Source organism: Lissotriton helveticus, chromosome 10 (genome assembly GCF_964261635.1).
Source record: "Lissotriton helveticus chromosome 10, aLisHel1.1, whole genome shotgun sequence".
NCBI lineage: Eukaryota > Metazoa > Chordata > Amphibia > Caudata > Salamandridae > Lissotriton > Lissotriton helveticus.
This window is the reverse complement of record NC_136071.1, coordinates 929628021-929655904: the sequence shown is the minus strand read 5'-3', so window position 1 is coordinate 929655904 and position 27884 is coordinate 929628021. Positions and strand designations below refer to the sequence as shown.

The 27884-nt window shown below is 44.5% G+C and overlaps 1 protein-coding gene across 3 annotated transcripts in view; it reads right to left on the bottom strand.

Moving 5' to 3' along the window:
• STEAP2 (STEAP2 metalloreductase) overlaps window positions 1-27884 on the bottom strand; it is a 434593-nt gene that overhangs the window by 69362 nt on the left and 337347 nt on the right. The window contains exon 5 of one of the 3 annotated variants that reach the window (XR_013601690.1): window positions 12999-13207. The exons of the other annotated variants lie outside the window; for them this stretch is intronic. The gene's annotated coding sequence lies outside the window, so the exon portion shown is untranslated. The remainder of the gene's footprint in view (window positions 1-12998; window positions 13208-27884) is intronic. 3 annotated transcript variants of the gene reach the window in all.

Here is a 27884-nt window from a genome sequence, read left to right as displayed (position 1 = left end):
CCAAGGGGAGACAGAGTGGTCATATGCGTTCAGTGTCCGGGACAGCGTGGCACCGGGAGCGAACAAAAGTGAAAAAGCTCTGGGAGATACAAGTGTATCTGACACCCTTAACATGCATCTGTTATTCATATTTTCGAAACAATTAGCAACTAACTTCGATATCGCCAATTAGCCCAGTGTCATGCATAACACATCACATACTATCTTTTGAGAAGCATTCCTCTGCATGATGGGATGTGTAGAGTCCATGTTACCATGAACACAGAGGGGTTGTCGGCTATATAAGATTCTTAATATGCTAGATAACCATACTGTGCGACATACTGCAACGCTCACCATATGTGGCAGAGAGACAATATTTTTTTTTTTTTAAAGAGGGAGAATAAGTAGCAAGGTGCAAGTGGGGTAGCGAGAGACTCTACTATCCCTTCTTACCTTCTTGCGTCTCTTTCCACCCCCTCCCCCGGCTGCAGCTCCGGTCCCGGTTCCAGGCACTAAAATCGGGTTCTTCTTCAGAAAAAACAATGACATGGTGCTTTGCTCGATGTAATGCACAAGCGCAACTTACAAGTGCAAGGTTAAACCATGGCCTCGCCTACCTTCTACACTGTTAGAAATAGAAACAGAAGAAAGAACAGGCAGCCCGAGTGGCAAGCACCAAACGTACGGCCATGTTGAACTCGTGGCACATCACATATGTCAAGGAAATCAAATGTTGTCAAAAATGTGATCGTAAATTTAGACAAACTGACTGATATTACCAAAATATGCCTGGAGAGTGACATGCATTATCTCCGTAAAATAAATGTAGTATCCAAGAGTACTATCCCAGACTGATTGTAAAGAAAATAGTGTATTGTGACGCTTAAATGAAGACGTTTACCTTCCTCGCTAGGTCATTAGTTGTATTCCTCGTTCATTGCCGGAAACAATTCCTTTTGTCAAAAAGGGATTGGTTTATGAAATATGAGAGGAACGTACCCCTTGGAACTTTACCTACCTAGTATAAGTGCAGCCTCCTAAAGCAAGGGGCAGGAGATGGAGATGTGCATACGAGTGCACAACTCCTGTACAAGCTGTCGCCGTGAAGCGCGCCATGCGCGCATTCTGCTCAAACGCCGAGAACGCGGACAGGAGATGTGCGTAGGCGTGCACAACTCCTGTTCTCTGTATACGTGTGTAGGAAGGTGGATATCTGACTATGGTTACCCCCAAACTTTTTGCCTGGTGTTTAGCTGATTTTTTACTTTAGTTGGCCTGGGACCCTGCTATTCAGGGCCCCAGGCTAATTGCTCTCTCCTTAAAATAGACTCCATGTACCTTAGGTACATACACAATTGGAACTGGTTCACCTTATTGGCCCCTGTAACAGTGTACCCAGGTACCCAGGGCATAGGTGCTTCCAAGGCCTACCAGGGGCTGCAGCACGTATTGTGCCACCCCTGGCCTGGCCTCCATATTTGACACAACTGGCTGATCACTCAGCTGGGGTAAGTCGGTGTAACCACCCCTTACTTAGGTGTAGTATGCCTATACCTAACCTAAAATGGACACATATGTTCCTATCAGTCACTCCTATGGAAGGCCTCATCAATCTTGGAGGCAGAGTGCTTGGAAATATGTGAGATGGTGCTCTGGCATGAGCTGAGCCTGTCTGCAGCTTTCGGAACCATGTCCTTTAGCTGTTTCATGATACTGCCATACCATATACTCTTAAGTGCATTATAATCCTCGCGGTTAAATGCTATCTTAGGTTTGGCTTTATCAAAACATGTCGATTAAGGTGTCATACGAATTGGAATACTACCCCCTCGCCAGTTCTGGCGACGGGGGTAGCATTCCACCCTTCTAGAGGGACCCGACATGTACCTAACCTGAACCCCGGTTAAAGTTAAACAGAGCCTCAGCATCACAAAATGGATGCTGCCACCACAGACACAAGTCTGACCTCCTGTTGCCGGGAGTCCTTCCAGCGAGGGCAGTTTGGACAAAGGGTTTCCTGCCTTGGGAGGTGCTAGCACCACCCCAGACAGGATTTTGTGTATTGGGTAGGACAGGGCTGAATAGAATCAGACATGCCTGGGGCACACAAGGTGTCCCTGTGCATAGGCCAGTTCAAACCGGTGCTGGGGCTTTCCAGCCCCAGTCCTGGCGCGAACTGGACAAAGGAAAGGGGGTGTAACCACTCCCCTTCCTGGTCCCACCCAGAGGAGGGGCCTAGTAGGTGATCCGGCCCCCCAGATTCGAATAAGAGTGGGAGCTGTGTCCTGAGACTTCAGATCATCCTGAATCAACTTGAAACTAAGAAGACGACTGGACTTCGACATTCTGCTGCACAGAAGACTGAAGAGCATCTCCCTTGTGGCCTAGGAGTGGCCACCCTGTGAACACAGGCACCATCCAGCAACTCGACGTCTGCTTTGCCGCCGCCTCCCGCCGGAGCCCGAGCCCAGAGCCTGATAAGACCCAGACTCCCAGACTTCTCACAGCCCGATCCACAGTCCCTGCAAAGAAGGGACCCGTGGAGGCACCGAGAGACGTGGGACCGGAACTCTTGAAAGACCCCCGAGAAGCTGACTGCGCAGCATCCGAGGCACCCTCGATGCTGTGCTTTGGGGTTTGAGAAGCCCCAACCTCGAGCAGCCCTTGCACCGAAGATCAGCCCCCAGCATCTCCACGATCTGCGTGGGGCCCTTTTGCACTGTGCCACTCGACGCGCCATCCCGGCCACTTGCCACGCGGCTAGCGGCCATCTTGGCGACAAAATCTACGAACTACACCGCTGGTCTGGTTGCTCCAGACTGGCCCTTGCTCCCCTGAAACGGAGCACCCGCTCTGACCTTGCTGGTCCGAGTGAGAAGCTTGAATCACTTCCTGCGTGGCTTGCTTTAGCCAAGGCCTGTTTGCTCCAATCAAGTTGCCGACACCGCCATCAGCGAGAGCCTACGTGGGACAGCTCGTGACCAACGCCTGGACGTCCTTGACCTCTTCGTGTCCACGTGGCTGCAGAGACAATCTTCACGACATCGCCTGTTTGCACCCGACATCGCCTGGTTCCTTCCTGGTTCCACGGTAGTCACTGGCTAGTGACTTTGAACATTGTCCCCTCTGCTTTCAGGTCTTCACCTCTTCAGATCCACCCTTGGATCCACCGGAACTCTTCACATCGAGCCGCCTGCAGCATTTACAGCTCCAAGCACCATCGACCTGCGTGACGAAACCCGACACTACTTTGACCCTATGCACCCGCTTCCTGTGGGTGAGGTAACTCAGCAACGCCGGTGTTCCCACACTGGTATACACCTCTAGTGTCTGTGTCTAAAGTTTCATCCTTTTAGGTCACTCGGAAGGTTCCTTAATAACTAACTTTGTAACTTTTACGCACCATTGACATTGCATTGTGCGTGCGTGCACTTTCCGCACTGCACCCGAGTCCCGCGGGCCTTTCCTGACTTCATCACTGCTAGTCTCGAACAGCTCCAGCGATTCCCCAGGCCCTAGGCCTCTTCACTTTCCCCATAGTGGTTCTTATACCACTATTTTGGTATATGGTTTAGGTGGCCCCTAGGACTCATCCATATTCGTGCAACTTTTGTATATTTAAACTGTGTTTTGTTTTAACGCATTTGCTTCTGTGCTCATCAAGAGTATAGGGGATATTTGTAGAAATAAATCTATATATATTTTCAATATATATCTGTGTGGTGTCCTTTCATTTGGTATTCAAGGGATTGTGTATGGTAAAACAGCTTGCTTCACATGCCTTTACAGAGTTTAGCCTAAGACTGCTTAGTCCATGCTACCCCTAGGAAAGCTTGTCTATAAGGTTGACTTTACAACCTGCACCATAAGGGTTGCTTGGCATGGTACAAGGTGATCACTAGAACTAGTGAGCATCATATACCAGGCCAACTTCCCACATTGGTGAGCAGCGGATTGGGATTTGAGCTTGCTGTTGTTTTACCATTACAATCTTTGAGAGTATCATTTGAAAGATCATACAGGTACCTGATAGGTACACTAAAACAAGACTAGTATATTTAAGTTCTACTGAACTTAGTTGTTGTAGAGGATAGGGAGTAGCACACCCTGACTACAACTACTAGATAGGCTTTGTAGGAAAACACAAGTGTAGGTAGATTGCAACACATCCACCACACTAGAGCAATGTCTGGAGCAGAGGGATCCACTGGACCTATCTCTGTTGAGAGTGACCCTCCAAGGGCACCATCCAAATTTGCTATCTTTCCTTTTAAGGAACTGAGGCAGCTGTGTTCCATGAGAGGAATCAAAACAGGTCCTACTCCTACAGCAGGACACCTCAGAGAGCTGTTAGACCAGTCTGAAGCTCTAAAGAACTCCAAACCAGGCCCCTCAGGGACTGGTGATGGAGGTTATCCTTCTAAAGAAGAAAACACTGATGCCCCTGCCCCTGTTATCCACATAGATGAGGAAGACAGGTCACTGGAGACACTCAGCCAGAGGATGAGGAAGAAGAGGAGGAGGAGGAGGAAAGTGGGTCTGATGATGGGAGAAATAGCCAGGTGTTAGTCAGCAGGCTTAACCAGGCTAACCTAAGCTTATTTGGGACTGAAGGTGGGTCCAACCCATTCAGACCCCCAAATGGACTTAACCAGGAGCATAGGAGGAGGAGGAATCACTCAGGTGAATCCAATACTTCCCATGTTTCTAGAGGTTCTCATGGCAACTCCAGAAGGGAGTTGACTAGCCCTCAGAGAAGGGAACATGAGGCCAAAATGAGAGAGGCTGACCTTAGGATCCAGAAGCAACAATTAGAAGTTGCCCTGGCCAAAGAGAAACTTGCTAGAGCAAGGCAGCCTAGAGAGAGTGGATTAGGATCCACTGGTGGCAGCACTATCCCTAAGGATAAAGACAGGTCCTATGACAATAGAAACCTGAGTAAGATTGTGCCCCCCTACAAAGTTGGGGATGATATCCACAAATGGATGACTGCACTTGAGAGAGCCTGCAAAGTACAGCAGGTCCCTCAGGATCAGTGGGCAGCAATCTTGTGGCTCTCCTTTGAAGGTAGAGGCCGAGACAGACTCCTCACAGTTAGTGATGGGGATTCTAGAAACTACCTGGTCCTGAAGAGTGCTCTGATTGAGGGGTTAGGCTTAACCACTGAACAGTACAGGTTAATGTTCAGAGACACCCAGAAGACACAGACTCAGGACTGGTCTGAATTTGTTGAATGTGCCACTAAGGCTCTGGAGGGCTGGTTGCTGGGAAGTAAGGTTACAGACTATACAGGATTGTATAATTTAATTATGAGAGAGCAAATCTTAAGTAATTGTCAAAATCAGCTTCTACATCAGCACCTGGTGGACTCTGATCTGACCTTTCCACAAAAATTGGGTAAGAGGGCAGACAAATGGGTCAGAACCAGGATCAGGCCTAAGAACCAGGGTGGTGACCAAAAGAAAGAGACTACCAAGCCTCAAGAGAAAGGTGGGGATAAAACCAAAGAGATAACTTCCCCAGGGCCCCAAAACTCCAATGGAAAGGGTGGCCCCATGACACTTCCTCTACAGAGAAAAAGCCTTATTGCCATAACTGTAAAAAGCCTGGCCATTGGAAAACTGACCCCAGTTGCCCTAGGGCCTGCAATAAGGAGAATATCCCTCCAGGTAACACTCCAACACCTCCTGTTACTGTTAGCAGTAATCCCCCAGGTGTTGGGAGCACCCCCCGGAATTTGGGTGGGTTTACCTTTGGAGCTCAGGTGGATTCTGGCCTAACCAGGACCCCTACCTCAGATACTCTTGTCTATGAGACTGGCATGGGGTTTGCCAATTTCACTGATTGCCCAAATACTTTGAGCAAGTATAGACAAGAACCCCTCATCAATGGTTTGAAAGTTGAGGCCTACAGAGACACAGGGGCTAGTATCACCATGGTGACTGAGAATCTAGTCCCCTCTAGGCAACTTTTACCTGGTGCCACATACCAGGTGACAAACATTGATGGAGTTCAGAAAAATCATCCCATAGCAGTGGTAAATCTCAGCTGGGGAGGAGTCACTGGCCCAAAGAGAGTGGCAGTGTCCTCAAACTTGCCTGTAGATTGTCTACTGGGGAATGATTTGGAAATCTCAGCCTGAGCTGAGGTTGAACAACAAACCCATTCTAGAATGGTAAATCTCTATGGAAAGGTTAGTGGGGCTGTGATGGCTACAGCCCCAATCGAAGATGTCCTTCCTGAAAAGGTTGGTAGGGCTGAGCAAACCTCAGCCCCATCTTTAGCTAACTTCCCTCCTGAAAAGATTAGCAGGGCTGTGATGGTAACAGCCCATACCCAAACTGAGTCTCCTCCTGAAAAGGTTGGTGGGGCTGTGATGGCCACAGCCCAAACTCAAACTGATACATGTGTTGTGAAGCCTGAAAAGATGGATCACTCCACACAAACAGAGAGCATTGAGGAGGAAGAGAAATCTTTCTCCCACCAGACTTTAGGAAAGGATCAGCCTCCTCAGGGAACTGATCTTACCCCTGATGAAGGAACTGCCCCAGAGGTAGTCAGGCCTAGCCTGACAGAGCCTCTGATGTCAGTGGACCCTTCTCAGGTGGGACCCAGTCTGGAGCAGGTATCCTGCACCTCTCTACCTTGCCTTAGTCAGCCCAGGGCTGCAGAGGACAAGAAGGACAGTGAGCCCCAAAGGGCCCCCTGTCAAATAAAGCACCCACATCAACAGATTAGGGGCACCGAAGCTAGCAGCCCTAGCCAGGTGAAAACTTTAAAAACCCCTGAGGGATCCCCCTTAAAATTAGTTAGGGACCTCCCCCAGATGGATTCTGTTGGGCACAGCCAAACCTGGGACCCGAAGGGCCCAAACCTGAACTGTCCCTCCAGTAAGCCAACCAAGGGGACCCAGCCTCCAGCTTTAGGTAGCCAGAGGTTGACCCTGAGAGCACAGTGCAACTCAGTCAAAGAAAGAAAGGCCTACATGGTGGAAAGTGATTGGAGGAAGCTGAGGCCTACAGAGGAATCTCACTTCAGTACTCCATCTCAACATCAGCCTTTAACTTTGCCAAGACACACCACAGGTAGAGATTCCCTATGGTGGAGACCCTCAGACACCCTTAGGGTGAGGGATTGCTTAGTGGACCATGAGACAGGGGGTAACCAAGCCAGAGCTGGTACTTCCTTATATGGCCACTTAGGCAATATAGGCTTACCTGGTCAAGGATAGCCTTATCTCCTTTCGTTTGGGGGGAGGGGGGGTTGTGTAGGAAGGTGGATATCTGACTATGGTTACCCCCAAACTTTTTGCCTGGTGTTTAGCTGATTTTTTACTTTAGTTGGCCTGGGACCCTGCTATTCAGGGCCCCAGGCTAATTGCTCTCTCCTTAAAATGGACTCCATGTACCTTAGGTACATACACAATTGGAACTGGTTCACCTTATTGGCCCCTGTAACAGTGTACCCAGGGCATAGGTGCTTCCAAGGCCTACCAGGGGCTGCAGCACGTATTGTGCCACCCCTGGCCTGGCCTCCATATTTGACACAACTGGCTGATCACTCAGCTGGGGTAAGTCGGTGTAACCACCCCTTACTTAGGTGTAGTATGCCTATACCTAACCTAAAATGGACACATATGTTCCTATCAGTCACTCCTATGGAAGGCCTCATCAATCCTGGAGGCAGAGTGCTTGGAAATATGTGAGATGGTGCTCTGGCATGAGCTGAGCCTGTCTGCAGCTTTCGGAACCATGTCCTTTAGCTGTTTCATGATACTGCCATACCATATACCCTTAAGTGCATTATAATCCTCGCGGTTAAATGCTATCTTAGGTTTGGCTTTATCAAAACATGTCGAGTAAGGTGTCATACGAATTGGAATACTACCCCCTCGCCAGTTCTGGCGACGGGGGTAGCATTCCATCCTTCTAGAGGGACACGACATGTACCTAACCTGAACCCCGGTTAAAGTTAAACAGAGCCTCAGCATCACAAAATGGATGCTGCCACCACAGACACAAGTCTGACCTCCTGTTGCTGGGAGTCCTTCCAGCGAGGGCAGCTTGGACAAAGGGTTTCCTGCCTTGGGAGGTGCTAGCACCACCCCAGACAGGATTTTGTGTATTGGGTAGGACAGGGCTGAACAGAATCAGACATGCCTGGGGCACACAAGGTGTCCCTGTGCATAGGCCAGTTCAAACCGGTGCTGGGGCTTTCCAGCCCCAGTCCTGGCGCGAACTGGACAAAGGAAAGGGGGTGTAACCACTCCCCTTCCTGGTCCCACCCAGAGGAGGGACCTAGTAGGTGATCCGGCCCCCCAGATTCGAATAAGAGTGGGAGCTGTGTCCTGAGACTTCAGATCATCCTGAATCAACTTGAAACTAAGAAGACAACTGGACTTCGACATTCTGCTGCACAGAAGACTGAAGAGCATCTCCCTTGTGGCCTAGGAGTGGCCACCCTGTGAACACAGGCACCATCCAGCAACTCGACGTCTGCTTTGCCGCCGCCTCCCACCGGAGCCCGAGCCCAGAGCCTGACAAGACCCAGACTCCCATACTTCTCACAGCCCGATCCACAGTCCCTGCAAAGAAGGGACCCGTGGAGGCACCGAGAGACGTGGGACCTTTTGCACTGTGCCACTCGACGCGCCATCCCGGCCACTTGCCACGCGGCTAGCGGCCATCTTGGCGATGAAATCTACAAACTACGCCGCTGGTCTGGTTGCTCCAGACTGGCCCTTGCTCCCCTGAAACGGAGCACCCGCTCTGACCTTGCTGGTCCGAGTGAGAAGCTTGAATCACTTCCTGCGTGGCTTGCTTTAGCCAAGGCCTGTTTGCTCCAATCAAGTTGCCGACACTGCCATCAGCGAGAGCCTACGTGGGACAGCTCGTGACCAACGCCTGGACGTCCTTGACCTCTTCGTGTCCACGTGGCTGCAGAGACAATCTTCACGACATCGCCTGTTTGCACCCGACATCGCCTGGTTCCTTCCTGGTTCCACGGTAGTCACTGGCTAGTGACTTTGAACATTGTCCCCTCTGCTTTCAGGTCTTCACCTCTTCAGATCCACCCTTGGATCCACCGGAACTCTTCACATCGAGCCGCCTGCAGCATTTACAGCTCCAAGCACCATCGACCTGCGTGACGAAACCCGACACTACTTCGACCCTATGCACCCGCTTCCTGTGGGTGAGGTTAACTCAGCAACGCCGGTGTTCCCACACTGGTATACACCTCTAGTGTCTGTGTCTAAAGTTTCATCCTTTTAGGTCACTCGGAAAGGTTCCTTAATAACTAACTTTGTAACTTTTACGCACCATTGACATTGCATTGGTGCGTGCGTGCACTTTCCGCACTACACCCGAGTCCCGCGGGCCTTTCCCGACTTCATCACTGCTAGTCTCGAACAGCTCCAGCGATTCCCCAGGCCCTAGGCCTCTTCACTTTCCCCATAGTGGTTCTTATACCACTATTTTGGTATATGGTTTAGGTGGCCCCTAGGACTCATCCATATTCGTGCAACTTTTGTATATTTAAACTGTGTTTTGTTTTAACGCATTTGCTTCTGTGCTCATCAAGAGTATAGGGGATATTTGTAGAAATAAATCTATATATATTTTCAATATATATCTGTGTGGTGTCCTTTCATTTGGTATTCAAGGGATTGTGTATGGTAAAACAGATTGCTTCACATGCCTTTACAGAGTTTAGCCTAAGACTGCTTAGTCCATGCTACCCCTAGGATAGCTTGTCTATAAGGTTGACTTTACAACCTGCACCATAAGGGTTGCTTGGCATGGTACAAGGTGATCACTAGAACTAGTGAGCATCATATACCAGGCCAACTTCTCACAACGTGCACGTCCCGTCCCCCTTCCGACGAAAAACCGACAACAATAGAACTCGCCAAGGCGAGCTACTCATGCGCTGCATCGCTAGGCGAGACCTACAAATAGTACGCTTCATTAGGTTCAATGTGGAAAACCATCAAGCAGTGTGTAATATATAAATCTGAAACACATGCTCTCCGTTTTGGCGCCTGTGTTGTTCTAGCAGGTTCGCCACTTCATTTAAACGGGATGGGGCATACTGCCGCCAGGAAAAATGTACCCATGGAAACAAATACAGGAATGGTGGATTTGTGAGACGAGATGCCCGTGGCAAAACTGTACATCGACATAATGGGGCGCAGAGTAATCTGTGAAGTAACCCTGAGAATGCTATGCCATGAGTTGTTTCTCTGAATATTATGTCACAGACTAGACACCACGAGAACCGTGTACCACAAAATAGTGTCAGAGCTCAATGCCCTAGATCAATCAGGCATATGATAATCAAAATCTTCTGTGCCACAGCAAAGCCAGTGCAACCTACCACAAATCTGCAGCTGTATCTGGCAATAGTTCAAGCAGACCACTACAAATGGAAGTACTGCTATCAATATTTTAATGAAATCTAATCAAGAGGATTAACAATTATATCCCGAAATGATAAAAATAATCTGTATTCTGTATAATTGTTATGGGTTTCAGTCTAGAGAGCCATGATAGGCAAAAAATGATTAACTTGAATGTGGACCTAAGTAATTTCCTGTTGCTGAGGTTAGTTTAGGAATTTCACTCATTACCTTTTTGTTTTCCTCACTGCATGCTCTAAATGAGATGGGTAGTCCTAGGCACTGGTCTATAGTCCTTGTGTTATAGGAATCAAGCTACACATTACTGATAAGGCCTAAATTGCCCAATACCAGTAAGGTGCTGCTTGTGTTACAATATCGAGGGGAGCTTGCCTGGCAATTCGTTTTGGACTCTTCCTATTGGAGCAGAACCATGGCTGATTTGCAATCATTTGGCCCTTCTCCCTACCCGGCCCCACAACCTGTAGCCGGGACCCCACACACAGTTGAAAGTTGTGTCAACGGGCTTCTAATACTTGCCCTTAGTTGTACAGTTTCATCCTCCATTTTAACACATATTCAGATTGTGATTCAGATGCCAGTCAAAGGAGAAAACCTTTTACTATTCAAATGCAAAATCCCTTTCAGAAAAATAAGGCAGAACAATCTAAACTGAGGGACGAAACCAGTATTTCACAGATGCCTCAGCATTAGTAATAATTGTACAATAATTTTGTGTGGCCCCTGAAGGTACTCAAACATCCAGCCCCATGCTGGGTGCCATAATACTATTTTACAAGTCCCCCTGTACACTGCACCATAGGTTCTCCTCAGCTCTCAGGTAAGAATAGGGAAGAACCAACTTACCAGCTTCGGCAGGAGAAACAAACAGGGATGTGGCCCGCGTATCTCTCATAACCTGCATGTTACAATTTAGGGTGGGCGGTGACCTCCGCTCCGCCAGCGGAGTTTGCAGAGTTTTGCAAACTCCGTGCTCAGCTGGGAACACAGAGTTTGTAATAAAAACTCTGATTCCATTGCATGCCGAAGTTTGCTCCCGCCGCTTCCCCCTAGCTAGGACAACATTAAGAGACACACATAAACTATATGAATATAACTGATCACGAAAAACCACATCAAGACGATTCGCTGTCTAAGCATCACTTTTTATTTCTATCTGTGAAGATTGAAGTGAGTGTCTTCCAATCATTACACTCTCTAGTGTACGCTCTGTCAATTCAAGTGTCAGAATAGGAGCGCCGTTGTTTGCAGAATTCGGATTGGTTTAATGTTTGGGAGAGTGTAGCTAGATCATTTAATTTCTCATTGGAGTCTTGCTTGGTTGTGCCTCTTAGTAGATGTAGGCAAGGTGTCGGTTTGAAAGGTTCTAAGTGTCTCAGAGTGCTGATTGACAGATTTCCTTCTCCAATAGGTATACGGTATACTGTGAGGCAGCCAATAGATGTGTTGTGAAGGAAGTGCGAAGGTTGAATGAGGTTTGGGTTCAGTGCGAGTTACTGGCGGTGTGGTGACCCTTGAGAACTGTTGCCGATATCTAATCACCCCCAACACCTGTGGCCGCCATGAGTGGCCGCCATGAGTGCCCCCGTATTCCGTACCCTCTAGTCTCGCAGTGTGTCATTAAGACAGTGGGTCTTTGGTGATCTATACCGCCGCTGGATGGGCAGCGCAGGCTCCACCATGCCTCGGGAGGAACTGGAGTCGCTGGTGAAGCAGCACAAGGTGGTGGTTTTCATGTGTGGATTCAGTAATGCCGTTGAACAGATTCTGCGCATGCACGGTGTACAGGAGAATGGAGCCCACAATGTTCTTGAGAATCAGGACTTGTGGCTGGGTGAGTGTTGAATGGGGGTACAAATTTAGTAGTGTGCCACTAGAGTTGTTGCTCTGTGGGTTTATGGCCCATTGTCCAATTGCAGTCCATTCTGCCTTGGCGCGCACATTATCCATGCCACTACTCCCCCTTATGGTTACTGCCACAGTGCCAGGCTTTCCATCACTATGCATGTCCCACTGGAAAGTAACTGGGCACGCGAGCCGGCTAGGCAAACAGCCATGTGGAACCAGTGACAAGGAAGACATGGCATCAGAATGCTGAGCCTGTTAGCTTGCTTCTCTCTCACTCACTCCGCTGAGCGGATCACTGCTGAATTCCACTGAGTTTTTATGCAACTCCGCGGAATTCCGCAGAGTGCAACTCCATGAAGTCCGCCCACACTTGGTTAAAATGTGTAACAAGTAATGATCAGATCCTGCCAGAGACGGTCAGCAATGCGTGTATTTGGTTTGGTGTGGGATACTAAATGCCTTTTCCCAAAGAATGCATACACACAAAAAACATTTTTAAAAGGCTTTATACATTAATTCCACATGTAGTGCAGAATATGTGAAAACCCTTAATTGCATGTATAAGCGTTATGGTGATTGAAACAAAAGATGTAAAGAATATGAAAAACTGCCAACATGATTAATGACATTCACTTTTGATGCACTCTGAGACTGAATCAGTCCACTCAGTTCTCTTCCTCCTCAATTCTAGCATTCGAACCAAAATCTTGTCAATATCAGGCGTTTCCTAAATGGTGCACAACCATACCTGCTTATTATGTTCGTATTTTCCCATTGTGTTGCTTGCTCGTGGGCAAAGCTGCTCTTCATCTCTGTTTTGTCACTGTTCTGAAGACAGTGTTTGTCACGCAGAAGATTCTTCTGGAATGTCTGAAGCTAGTCTTTCTCTAAGAGGCTCGAGCACAGGCTTTATATTAATATTGTTCAGCATTAATATGAGAAAACGAAACGTGTGATCTGTGATGCAAGGTATGAAGAGAAACAAGTAAATTATCTTGCACATTTGTCCAAGACTACTGTGTTTGTCACTAAATAACACATTGCATGAATACATGACATATGAACTGCTGATGCACCATCAACTTATAATAAAAACATTGCTATACAGTGAATATACAAATGAAAAAAGCAAGCAACATTATGCACAGCAAAATATATGTAAATGATAATGAGCACATGAATAAATGTAGGCTATGAGGGGGCTGAAAAACAGAAATTAGCAAAGAAATATGACCGAGTAAAAATGTGCTGAGATTGAAAGAGGCTGGAATTACCATTTCGGAATAGTACCTGCACGGGTAAACCCATTACGAGTTAAACCACTTCTAAATAGAAATAAGTGTGTGGACATGGAGTTACCATGCACTCCCTTTTATGAGGGATTTAACTCCCACATTTGCAACCTGCTTTAAGAAGGTAGTAAATGTTGCTATTGCCATAGCAGTCAATCCTCATATGATTTTACCAGCAGGAATAATATCCAGCTGGTAAACGACTGTGCCATACTCCCACACCTGGGAAAATGGTGTGTAGGCCGAGTGGTCCATTCGTGATAAGATGGAACCCTACCTAGCATTCCACTCCGCCCGACTCTTAATCAGGTCCTTTACATTTTAGGGTTAGGAAGTTGTTTCTCTGTAAATTAACATCATTTATTATTTTACGTTCTGATGGACAGTCTACTCTTCGTAAATGTCTTTTTGAAAACGGGGTGTTTTGGTTCACTTTCTCCCACTTGCTACATCACTCAAGCCTGGTTGCTTTAGACTAAGTACAACGGTTCATAGAAAGGGGAGAAAGTGCACAAAAAGCGTGCATATTTCATGAAGGCCCTAAGGAAGAACAGTCTTCATATGGTAAAATGAGGAGAAAAAAAAAAGATTTATGCATGCCACAAATAGACAATCTCTTCAAATGCAAAGGTTTAGGTAACAAATGTATTCACCAATACAGGCGATAAAAAAGTAACTGTGAATGAAGTGAACATGAGGGCTTTGAGAATCAGTTTTAGATTTCAAAATATTAGAATGAGGGGGCACCAAGCTTTTCATGTAGGGATGTACAATGTTTTCACTGAGAACATTAGTGTTTACTAAAGTGCTGCTAGTCAGGAGTCTGCTCCGGACACACTCATCTTCCTGGTGGTCTGGCAACATTTATATAGCATCAAAAAGACTATTAATTGTGTTTAGAAGGTCTGTGTTGGTAGTGAATGATGTCAGAAATACTGTGCTTAAACTGAACACACTTAAAGAGCTCTATATAAGATAAAGTACCGCCTGTCGCACATTAGAAGGATATTTCAAGTCACTGAGGAGTTCTTTGAAAAGATAGAGGAAGGAGGCCAAAGACCTAGTGCCTGTAGAGCAGGGAACTCCCACCTTTCTAATAGCAAGAGCTACTTCTGGTTATTGAAAACGGTTGTGAGCTGCTGACTAATATAGGGATAAGATAAATGTACACAGAGGTCAAATAACTTAAAGAAAGAGCATAAACCATAAACGGCACAGGAGCTTTCTCGTAAAATGTTTACATTTGGGGTCTCTATGGATCAGTTTTGCCCCTCTGCTCTTGACAGCGAACGGGACAAAGAGAAATAGAGGAAGAGAGCGAGCGAGAAAGAATGCGAGAGGATAAAGGAGAGGAACAGAAGAACAAGAAAGACAAAGTAATAAGAAAGGAGGGAAAGAATGAGGAAACAAAAATAAATAGCAAAAGGAGCAAAAAAACAAGCATTGGCATAGCCAATAGGTCTCGATTTTGGGACCTTATAAGTATTTAGTTTTGCAGCAAAATATCCTTGGTGCAACAACATCAGCTGTTCGTGGCTAAACCTTGTATCTTATAAGTGTTTAGCCATGCAACAGTTGATGTTGTTGCACCAAACATATTGTGCTGCATAACTAAATACTTATAAGGTCCCAAAAGCTAGACCTATTGGCTATGCCAATGCTTGTTGTATATAAGGCGGTGTCCCTGGGGTCTCCTCCTCTTTGTCTCCTTGGACCCAGGGAAGCTGCAAGAAGGTTGGAAACAGAGAGGCATGTGGCACGGTGGGTCTAGGGAGGCCTGGCATAGGGTTGCAAGGACCACTTGGCTCAGTGCAGTGTTAGTGTGATCTTTAGTGCTGAGGTTGACGGGTTCGATCCTTTCGTTGGTTAAAATAAACAAACAAACAAACAAATAAATAAATAACACAATAAGTTTTAATTTTTGGAGGCCCGTACCTGGCCTTGCCTAGCGGTGTAGGAAGCCTGAATTTGTTATGGGGGATATATGGGCAGCTGCGTGGTGTTCAGCAGGTTTATGGGATGGGGCGTTGTCATCGTCGCCCCTGTTTCCTCTACTTCTTGAGGGAATACATGCGAGATTACAATGCGCACCGGGGTGGCATCACGGCTGTGTTCTGACGGATTCGATCCTTTTGTTGGTAAACAAAAAAAAAAAAAACTCAATAAGTTTTAATTTTTGGTGGAGTGTCACTGGCCTTGCCTAGCGGTGTAGGAAGCCTGAATTTATTGTGGGGAATATACGGGCAGCCGCGTGGTATTCTGCAGGTTTATGGGATGGGCGCGTGGTCAGTGTTGGCACGTCATCGTCGCCCCTGTGTCCTCTACTTCTTGAGAGAATACATGCGAGATTACAATGCGCACAGGGGTGCATTGTGGCTGGGTTCTGCGCGTTAGCGTTGGCAGGAAGGGTTCTGTTCCCGCTGCCGACGTTGCATTTTTTAAAATAAATAAAAAGGTGCTGCGAACAAACGTGTTAAATTTCACATTAATTTTTACACCTTGAGCATACTCGGTGTTCCAGGGGCAATCCTCTTAAGCAGTTGGGCAGTGCAGTGCCTTTGCCTGATGCTTCTGCCGCATGGTACAGGGCGGGCCGATAGGTGGTGGGCGTGGCCGGAGGTGCGCATCATTTTGTTGCCCCGGTAAGGCGTCCCGCGGCAGCGGCCTTATTTCTTAGGCTAGTGACCCACTGGCTTTGGCAGTCAAGCAGGCGCAGAGAACCTATGGACCCAGATTGTGGTTTAATGTCCTCCGAGGCAGCGTGTGTCTGCATGGGCTAGTTCTTGCGTATACCATCATGAGTGAGCAGTAAATGCACACCGTTGGGGGGCCAAATCCTGAGCTTTAAGGCAATTTAAAGCCGCGGCTGGTTGCAGGCTCAAGTTGCATGGTCGGACTGATGCAATGGCCTGCTCGTTTCTAAAAGGGGTGGGGCTTTGGCTTCCGGCACTGTGTATCTTGTAGTTGGCCCGGTTTTATGAGGGTGGATTGCTTATCCCCTTGTTATGGTTCGGGGAATTGACCCTATCAAGTATTTGTTGCACATGCCAGTCTCGCTGAAGGGCAGACGGGAGCAGAGTCCTTTAGTGTAAAGGGTATGCGTGTGACTATGGTTTCTGGTTTTAAAGGTGTTCGATTCCTGCCATTGAAGAGTTTTTTCAACCTAAAAGACCACAATCACCTTTGGGGATTAGGGAGCCCGCCTACACTGGCTGAGCACATGATCTTGAATCCGCTCCCTGTTCTTGCACCTTCGCTGCTCTGGGCAAACCAGATATATACATGCCTAATTACAACCGCATGGCAGCTTGTACATGTAGGCCATTTCTGTGTGGAGTCCAATATTCTAAGTGCAACACAATCTACTTTATTATGGGAGGTAGAAAGCACAGTATTAATAAAGTGCTGTTCAATGCAACACCACGCAATGAATTGTTAGCGGACATCATTTGGAGTAGGTTCAGCAGAAATTATATGGTTTTATTTCCTAAAGAACCTTGATAATTGTTTCTGTTTGTTATAATACTTTGTGTATCTACGTCTGTTGGAATTCAAAATAGCTAGTTCATTCCACATTTTCCTGTAAACACATAATGTACTGCAAACTTTGAATTTCCCTGCCGAATGTTTATAACAAATACGTAAAATAATGTAGTTCTCCATTGCCGAATAATTCCAGCTGCCCATACAATAATAATACTCTGGGATAGAAAATCGATGAGGAAACTGAAAATCTTTAAACTCCACAGGACATCTTTTAGTGGCTGTATCACATTTACAACACAGATTAAATACACATGCAGTTGTTCAAATGTATTTTATTTATTAATTAATTCGTTGGGGTTTAAGTCTATAATCGCGGCACCCGTTATTTACTTTTAACATTAAAAGTGAAGAGCGGGTGGCAAGATAAAAGCAAAGAAAGAGATGTTTTTTCTATTTCTTTACTTTTGCTATAATCGCGGCACCCGCGCTTTACTTTTAAGTAAAGCATCTATTTCTTTACTTTTGCTATAATCGCGGCGCATGCGCGTTACTTTTTAACATTAAAAGTGAAGAGCGGGTGCCACGATTATAGCAAAAGTAAAGAAATAGATGTTTTTCTATTTCTTTACCTTTGCTATAATCGCGTCACCTGCGCTTTACTTTTAATGCTAAAAGTAAAGCGCAGGTGCCACGATTATAGCAAAAGTAAAGATAGGGACACGGACAAGGCGGAGCGAGTGGGTGCGTGGCTGTGAAAGTGAAAGCAGCTGCAGCATCCACACGCTCAATGACCCGTGAAAGACAGATGGCGGCTGCGAATGTGCCCACTCGCGAGAACGCATGTGCTAGGCCAGCCATGGCAGCATTTTTTGTAAATGTGTATTCAGAAGGGATTAAAGGAAATAGCACAAAGACAATGCAAGAAGAGTAAGGGGGCAGCAAAAAGGACGAACAAGTAGGAAGTACAAAAGGAGAATAAGAACAGATCTGAAAAATGAGGAGTGTAAAGTAAGACAGCACCATTCTGCTGTGGGATGAGAGAGTCCAAGAATAGAGCCAGAAGAAACAGTCAAATAGGAGTCAGTTAAAACAAGAATATGAAATGAGAAGAGAGACTAAGACAAGAGCACAGAAAAAAAGAGAGAAGGAAATGCAGCAATGGGTACTGACAGTGCAAAGCTGCTGATACAGAAGACAATATCACTGAGGCGTGAAGATAAAGAGTGAAACAATCAAACAGAACAGAAAGTAGGGATGGGATGGGAGAGTGAGAGAAGTCTACAGAAGAAATACAAGCTATAAGTGAGCAGAAGCTCAGAAATAAAAAGCATTGGCAAAGCTAATAGATCTCACTTTTTAATAGTTATCCGACCGTTTGACTTTGCCAGTGCTTGTTGTTGATGTCGTCTTGCATCAGCAAACGGCAACAAATACGTTTTTTGTGCCAATGCAACATGCTTCTTGTGCCGATGTGGAACTGCATAGAAGGGAAAAGAAAGTGAGATCATGAAAACATGTGAATGAGTTACCACGCAGGCCTGCACATGTCATAAGACTTTGTGTTTTATCTGACTATAACAAGATGAGAGACACCAATCTTGGGGTGGTAAATAAAAAAGTATAAAATGTGTGCTAAAGCATGTATGTATGTGTGTATATATATATATATATATATATATTACCTACTGGCAGTCGCCAGTAGGTATATATAGTTAGGACCTAGTTACCATAGGAAATGCCGAACATTCTATTGGGAATAACTTTGGTGCCGATTGAGGGATCTGCCTGTAATTTTCCTTAAATTTGCCTCGCTGCGCTCCGGGGGGATTCGTCAAGCGGGGGCCGAGAAAAAAGGGGGGGTCCCAAAACGTGTTTCCCCATGTTAATTTCCATAGGGACATTCTGACAAGGCTACAGCTCGATTGGCTGAACGGAATTACACCAGATTTGGCAAAATGGTAGGGACTGGTATGGAGCAGTGCCTTTTGTATGTTTGGTGTAAATCCCTCCAGTAGTTTATGAGAAAATTGAATGTGAAATTGAGTCAGATGCAATTTTCCATAGGACCTTTAGATACAGCTACAGCCCGAACGGCTGAATGGAATTACTGCAAACTTGGCAAAATGGTAGAGACTGGTATGCAGAAGTGCCTTTTGTATATTTGGTGAAAATCTCTCCAGTAATTGTTGAGAAAATCGACTTTTTTCAAATTATATATCTATAGGCGGGACACGGTGCGCGCACGGGCTTGCACCGTCCTTGCACGTGCGCGGACCTTAGCGTGCGCGTGCAGAATTCTGATTGGCTGTTGGACGTCTGTCAACATTCCAGTCGAAAAGAGGAAGTGTTGTCCGCCATCTTGTTTTTGTGGCAGATGATAGTGGTTGTAAACAGAAGTGTAATAGTTGACAAGGAGGCAGGGTAGAGATTCCTGAGCCCCCTAGTTTTGTCATGGTGTCTGTAAAGGACCCCGAAGGTTGAAAAAAATAAAAAATAAAATTTGTTAAAAATCGCGGGGTCCGCGCACCGTGCGCGGACCGCAGCTCAAAAAGACAAAAAAGAAATACATTAAAATAACAAGTTTCAGTGTTTAGATGTTGGTTGAGTGCAACATTGAGTGATGACTCTTTCACCTTTGGGTTTAGGTAGGTGTTTTGTGGAGAGTTAGTATGGTAATTGGTAGAGAGCATTGGGGGTAGGTTGAAGATAATGTGAGTTTGAATGTGTTGATAATTTGAACCAATTAAAATGTTACTTTGGTTTTGATTTTGTGTGTGATGAAATGTGATTGGCTGGGTATTTGAATATGTATGAAAAATGAGAGGGAAACACAGCCATTTTGAGATTTTAGTGTTTGAGGTATACTTCTGAGGTGTGAGATTGAGACAGAATTTACTGTACAACAGTTTTCTAGAAGGTGAGTTGTTAATTTGTAAGGAGAACTCTGTTGTTCACTTTAAGTTAATAGGAAAAATGTTTTCTATTAGTTATTTAATGTTTTTCTCTAATACTTATGGATTGAGTAGGGCAACATCAGATGCAGTGCTTTGTATTTCTAATTCTTGCTTGATACTATACACTGTCCAGGGAAACACGGCCATTTTGTGACTATAGTGTCTGAGGGACTTTTGTGTGGAATTTTTGGTGTTCAATTTCTGGTGTGTGTTTTACACAGTAGTAACTCTTCTTATAGAATTTAATAGTTTTTCTCTGCCCTATCTCACTCTTATCCTGCAACATCTCACTGTCTTTCTCTTTCTTTTAATAGTACACTAACTTCAATAATGGTTGAAAATGAAGAGTCATTTGACATCGTTATAGACATTTTTGTGACTGTTATTGAGGATGTTCCTGTTGATGAAAGTAATCCTGAAGGAGATACCATGGCAGATTTTTTTGATGAAACACTAGATATGGAATTAATGGAATGTGTAGACGTTGTTGAGTTTGACGAATCATTTTCAGACACTTTGATGGATGAAATTTCTGATGAAGAAATGCTACAAGTTCTTTTAGATTTTGAAAATTCTGATAAATAAATTTTAATTTAGTAAAGAAAAATAGTTTTGAAAATTATACTTATTTAAATGTAATTTATGAGGTAGTAGCAAAGTGATACAATTTTGTGTTCTTCATGTCCTGTATCCTTTCTGTCACTGACTGTCTCTGATGCACTAGTTTACAACATAAGTAAGTATATAGAACAGCAAGTGTGTTTCACCAGAGTAGGAACTCATGACCCCCTACGCCAATTCTGACCACACATTGAGAAAGGAAGGAATCATGTGAACAAATCTGTTTCTGCTTTCCTGAAAGACTACAGTATGGATTCAATATACCACAATAACTTGCATTACAACGTACAAGGTATCTACAGAGGAGACGATGTCCATTTCCATTTAGTTTTATTTTTATTTTTTTTAAATTCCAATAGGTCGGCGCACCGTGAGTGCTCGGTGAATGCACGGTGCGCGAACCCTTTCGCCGCCATTTTGTGGTTTCGGAAGAGAGTGAAAAATAGAACTTAAAAACGTGGGAAGGGGGTAGGGTAGAGTGTCCCTGACCCCTTAGGCCTTCTCAGGGGGTTCTTCAAGGACTCCTAAGGTTAAGAATAATGTTTATTTTTTTTTTAAATACCAGAAAACACGATAGGTCCGCACACGGGGAGTGCTCGAGAAGGGCTCGGTACGCGGACCTCGGTAAAAATTAATAAAAAAATTAAGTTAAAAATCATATTTGAGTGTTTACATGTTAGTTGGCTCTAAAAAGAGCCGTTATGTTCATTGTGGTTTTTTTGGTACCTACAAGTAAGTACCAATGCAGAGTCTGATGTTACAGGGATAGACTTTGTTCCCTTCATCAGTGAAATGTACACCATCTGTCCTATAGATGCCTTGCATGTTGTAACGCAAGTTGTTGTGGTATATACAACCCATTCCATAGTCTCTCATGTATGCAGAAACAGATTTATTTACATGTTTCCTTGCTTTCTCAATCTGTGGACAAAATTGATTGGACCAATTCCATTTTTGCCTTTGGCATATATTGGAATAGACAAAGGCAGTTTGAGGAAAAAGTGACATAAATTGTCCAAAGATGTCCTTCAATAGCATTTCCAGACCAACCCCAGTCAAAGTGCATAAGTCATTTCCACCACAGTGCACAATTATGAGGTCAGGATGTGGGAGATGCATGAAGGATTTCACCAATGGTATCAATTGGTGACATCTCAATCCTCTCTGGCCAATCCATAAAATATCCACATTTGGTAAATCAAGGTTTAAAATTCCTCTGTTTGTTGCATACCTTTTAGACCAGAATACAAAACGGTGTCCTACAAACCATACTGAAGGCATCTTCAAGGCAGGTCTGGTTGTACTCAGATGAGGGCTGTAAATGAAATGGCAGTTGGAAAGCTTGCTGTTTAGAAAAAAAACAAGCATTTGCAATGCAATAGGTCTCGCAGTTGTGAGAGTTTGAGCTATTGGCATTGTAAATGGCACTGCCTTTTATTTATGTGTTGGTTTTTAAAACATAAATGAAAGGCATTGTAATTTACAATGCCAATAGCTTAAACTGTCGCAAATGCGACACCTATTGCATTGCAAATGCTTGTTGGAAGTTGCAACACTTATATTATTTAGCCTGTCACTGTGTGTAGGCATTTGAAGCAAGCAAAGAATAGAAGGACGAACCTGGAGAAGGGCTGCCTCAGAAAACTGGGTGTGAGTGGCCATTTTAGGATGATAAATGTTAAGCAACACCAATTGACAAGATACTCTTACAAAGTAGAAGGAGGTTAATAGATACATGAATGGCAATTATTGTTTTTTCCCACTTCCGAAAAATAGTCAAAATTACTGCAGTTCATTATTTCTTCAAAGCCATGTTTGTAAGCATCTTAATGTGCACAAGATCATTTTTTGCTTTGTCCACATATGTTTTCCTAGTTACCCTTCTTGTTGAAAATGCAACGTTTCTAACAAACAACATAGCTGTTTCAAGTGAGCTGCGCTGGTGAGGTCACACAACTGGCTGGCCCTGTGATCTTGCCAAAAGGGCATCCTTCTATTATGTCTACTTCAGAAACCTTTTTGGAATATGGTAAACCGCCCGACTCCGAGTCACGTTTTTTTCTGCAAAGGGGCCTTGCTGCCCTTTTATAGCCCCGCCTATGTATGAATATGTAGAACCACCATAGAGAGCATGATGGGAACTGCCGGCAGCAATATATGTAATCACCTTAACGTACATGAATTTTTTTTGCTTTGCCCACATATGATTTTCTACTTACCCTTCTTGTTCGAAATGCAATGCTTCTACTAGCATGCTTCTGACATGCTGCTCAGCTGTTTAAAGTGAACTGTGCTAGTGACGTCTCACCACTAGCTAGCCCTGCAATCTTGTCAAAAGGGCGTCATTTTATTATGTCTACTTCAGCAGCCCTACTCGGATTCACGTATTTTTTTCTGCAAAGGCACCTACCTGCCCTTTTATAACTGCGCATATGGCGAAGAGCAACCAAACATTACAAATAAAACAAGTATTAGTGGAGAGGCTATGGGGCTGCTGACTCGAGAGTGGGAGATCCGGATTTGAGTCTCTGCTCCTCAACATTTTGTCATTCTGGGAAAATCACGTAATTTCTCCTGGTGATAAGTTGTGAATATATATGTGCTGCAAAACAAAAAAGCACGTAATGAACCGCTTTTATGGACGCTCTATTAAATAAAAAGCCACGGCGATTGCTGCTCGATGCTGTGGTGAAAGTGGGAGGGGTGGGGTGTTCTTTGCAGACAAGCATTACGGACACTCTAATGGGGCACTTTGAACAAAGAAAGTGAAACCAGCCACGACATCCATGGCGATTGCTGCTCGATGGTGTTTGGGAGGTGGGAGGGGTGTTCTTTGCATGGAAGCATTATGAGCGCTGTAACGGGGCGCTTCTGAAATAACAAGTGCTGGGTGAGAGCAGAAAGGAAGCGTCTGGAGCAAAACATTTACAATTAATGAAAGAAATCCTAAATCAAAGTGCGAGCAGCAGAGAAGCAACGGCGGGCAGCAATATGAACCAGTCTTTGCTTCCAGGTTGTAGATGTTTGCATTAGAGGACAGGCACTTTTTTTTAGGTCCATAGGGAAGTCACCTGAACAGGCTGCTTTTCTGGTGGATGACATTTCAAGGTTGTCTCATTTATTAACCTTAGAAGAATGAACGATTGAGTGAGCACCTGGAAGAATTCACTCTTCCGTCTTGTAAGTTAGCTGCAGGCAGTGGGGGCATGTATTTCAATGCGCTGTTTTTCCACAAGTGGAACTTGTGACTAGTGGTTTGTAGAAGTATCTGAGCAGCATGTACCCTGACCCACTGAGCTGTTGTAACAGAATACAAACCTGTGACCTGCAGGTTACTTGCCAAGCTCTGCATGAGGCGCAATAACCCTCCAAACTATGTTAGGACAATTTAGCTTGTGGCCAGCAGATTACACGCAATTCTCTGCAACAAATGCTAAATACCCTAATTTATTTTAATATGTGATCGATAAAGTGAGCTCGAACAGCTTGGTGCGTAGTTTCCTCTAGTCCATCTGTTTGTGGGCGGAGTGTGATAGAATAATGTTTATTTCCTGGCAGGCTGCAGGCGTATCTATCGCTGCTATGTCCCACAGACTCCCCTGGGTTACTGTTGTAGCAACCTTCCTCTGCCTCCTGGGCCTTCTGAGACACCTGTGCCCAGTACCCCGTCCAGAATGCCGGTTATAACGCTCAACCCGCTGCCTGGTCCTGGCTGGCCTCGGTTGGCCACTGAGGCTGTGCAGCAAATGCCTGCTGCTTACATGGAAATTTGTGAACGCCATGTTAGATGCGTCAGCCAGCTAGATGGCTCAGTGAGTTGATTGCTGTAACCTACATGTCACGGATTCGAATCCAGCAAGGCCATCTCAGCCGTATAGCCTTCCGATGCCAGTAAACTGAGTACCTTAAAAATTGGCAATAGGCAGATCTGTTGTTCACAGTGCCGAGAAACAAAAAGATACAAGGCGCTAAATAAAAAGGAGATTATTATTTTTATCCTCACAGACAACGCTTTTCTAAACCTCCCTTCACTACCTAAACCTATAAAACATTCTACAAGTTGCGGGCGCATGGTGGGAATTCTCTGCATGGGAGTGCATTTGACATTCAGTAGCTCGCACGTAAATTATTTAAGCAGGACACCACTTCTGGGCTTGTAGGTAGAAAGAAGTCCATAACCCCGGCTGTCACTGGAATAAATAAATATTAATTGACATGAAAACTGCCCATAGTTGAGCATAACACTGAGCAGCTCCGTGGTGCACACAATTAAAAATTAAAAGCTACCAGAGCCTTGGATTGCACTACGAGCATTGTTTTTCATTACTTTTGAATGATGTCATTTTGAAAATTACACATTAAGGAGCAGGTGTGTAAAATATGTAGAACAGCTTTATGTCTCTGCATTTTTGCTACGAGTCTTGCCAGCATGCTTTGTAATTTGAATCCAGCCGCATTCCAAGCTCAGACACGAGACGAAAAAAAAACAAAAAACCATGGCTGTTTATCGGCGCCGCGCGCCTCTCTGCAGACTCCCCCTGCATTCCAGAGAGGCGCGCGACGCGATCCGGTCTGCCATGCCATGCTGTGAAGACAAGACCTGGCCGCGAACGCACAACGTTATCCTATGGGGAAACGCTGCGCGCGGCCAGGTCTTGTCTCCCTTCGTCGTTCTCAGACTGCTGAGACGCCGACTATAGTTCTCGCTGCGAGAACGCGCTTTCAGCGCGTTCGTCGTAGGCGAGACCTAAAAAGGAGGACATTCACTGCACTTGAAGCTTAAGAAATGATTGGTGCTTTCTGAAAATGGAAAAGAGCATATTACGGTACATAGTTTTGTTTTTTAAAAGAAGCAATTCTATTGGTTCACAAAAGGTCATTGAAAGAAACATTGCACATGATTAGCTGTTATATTGAAAGCTCTAACAACCTTGCTGGATTCATTTGCAACATAGCATGATGAACTTTTAAACTCTGTTCTTCCTTAGGTGGGAGTTACCATGGTAACAGGTTGAATGAGCAGTAGGGGGATGGGTGAATATTATGTGAGTTTGAAAGTGTGTAAATGTAGAACCAATTGAAATGTTAGTTTAGCTTTGAAATAGTGTGGTAAGACATTTCATTGGTTATGAGCAGAAATAAGTGAGAAGAATGAGTGGGAAACTGTGCCATTTCTGTTTCCAGTGTCTGAGCTGCAGTTCAGGGATTCTGCTTAAGAAAATCTGGTGTGTGTTTCACACTGTTCTACATTTTCAAAAGCGATTTTAAAGGTGAGTAATATAGAGAGAGTGCTGTTTGCAGTATTGGGAAGCATAACAAGCATATTGGGCTGTATTCCTGTTGTATTTTGAAAATGAGTCAGGTTTCTGCATTGTAGTGTAGTGTTCATTTAAATGGGTTGTGCTCTGTGTGTAAAATGATTTACCATGCTAAATGTTTTTTGATTACATGTGTGGCTTAAAGATTTTTGACAAGGATCACAGTGAGTGTCTGTGTGAATTAAGGAATTATATTTTTACCTTTTTCCATAATGTTAGCTGTGTGTGCCTACAGTTTGCATTTTTTAGTTTATACGGTAGACTTCTTTTTAAATTGTTTTTTATGCTTGAATTCAATGCTGGTATAGAGATAGTGTAATGGTTTCATTGGACTTGTAAATATGCTCCTTTTTTAGAAGTGCCTTGTGCAACCTTTAACATGGGTGGAAGCAGTGAATGTATGGAGAGGGATAGGAATAGCTGATAGAAAACCACATGAAATGGTGTGGAAGATGCATAAAGGATTTCACTAATGGCATCCATTGAGATGGAATATAAGATAAAGAGGGGCATATTTACAAGCCCTTGCGCAATGTTTGACATGGGTGCAAGCAGAAAATGCATGCAGAGTAATAAAATTGGCACACAGACAAGAATATGAAATGTCGTGAGAGATGCTTAAAGGGTTTTTCTAATGGCATAAATTGAGATAGAATATACAAAAAAAGAGAGGCATATTTACAAGCCTGTTGCGCAATGTTTAACATTAATGCTGGTATAGAGATAGTGTAATGGTTTCATTGGCATATTTACAAGCCCCATGCGCAATGTTTGACATTAATGCTGGTATAGAGATAGTGTAATGGTTTCATTGGCATATTTACAAGCCCCTTGCGCAATGTTTGACATTAATGCTGGTATAGAGATAGTGTAATTGTTTCATTGGCATATTTACAAGCCCCTTGCGCAATGTTTAACATTAATGCTGGTATAGAGATAGTGTAATGGTTTCATTGGCATATTTACAAGCCCCTTGCGCAATGTTTAACATTAATGCTGGTATAGAGATAGTGTAATGGTTTCATTGGCATATTTACAAGGCCCTTGCGCAATGTTTAACATTATTGCTGGTATAGAGATAGCGTAATGATTTCATTGGCATATTTACAAGGCGCCTTGCGCAATGTTTAACATTAATGCTGGTATAGAGATAGCGTAATGGTTTCATTGGCATATTTACAAGCCCCTTGCGCAATGTTTAACATTAATGCTGGTATAGAGATAGTGTAATGGTTTCATTGGCATATTTACAAGCCCCTTGCGCAATGTTTAACATTAATGCTGGTATAGAGATAGTGTAATGGTTTCATTGGCATAAATTGAGATGGAATATACAAAAAAGAGAGGCATATTTACAAGCCCCTTGCGCAATGTTTGACATGGGTGCAAGCAGAAAATGCATGCAGAGTAATAAAATTGGCACACAGACAAGAATATGAAATGCCGTGAGATATGCGTAAAGGGTTTTACTAATGGCATAAATTGAGATAGAATATACAAAAAAGAGAGGCATATTTACAAGCCCCTTGCGCAATGTTTGACACGGGTGCAAGCAGAAAATGCATGCAGAGTAATAAAATTGGCACACAGACAAGAATATGAAATGATGTGAGAGATGCGTAAAGTATTTTACTAATGGCATAAATTGAGATAGAATATACAAAAAAAAATATTTACAAGCCCCTTGCGCAATGTTTAACATTAATGCTGGTATAGAGATAGTGTAATGGTTTCATTGGCATATTTACAAACCCCTTGCGTAAGGTATATTCTTGTCTGTGTGCCAGTTTTATTACTCTGCATGCATTTTCTGCTTGACATCTACCAGCTGACCTGTCCCTGCAATGAGAGATACATAGGGATGACGATTCGCAAGTTTCGCACACGGATGCTAGAGCACAAGAGTGCCTTCAGGTGCAATAAAAGCTTTTCGAAATTGACTAAACACTTTCTGGAACATAAT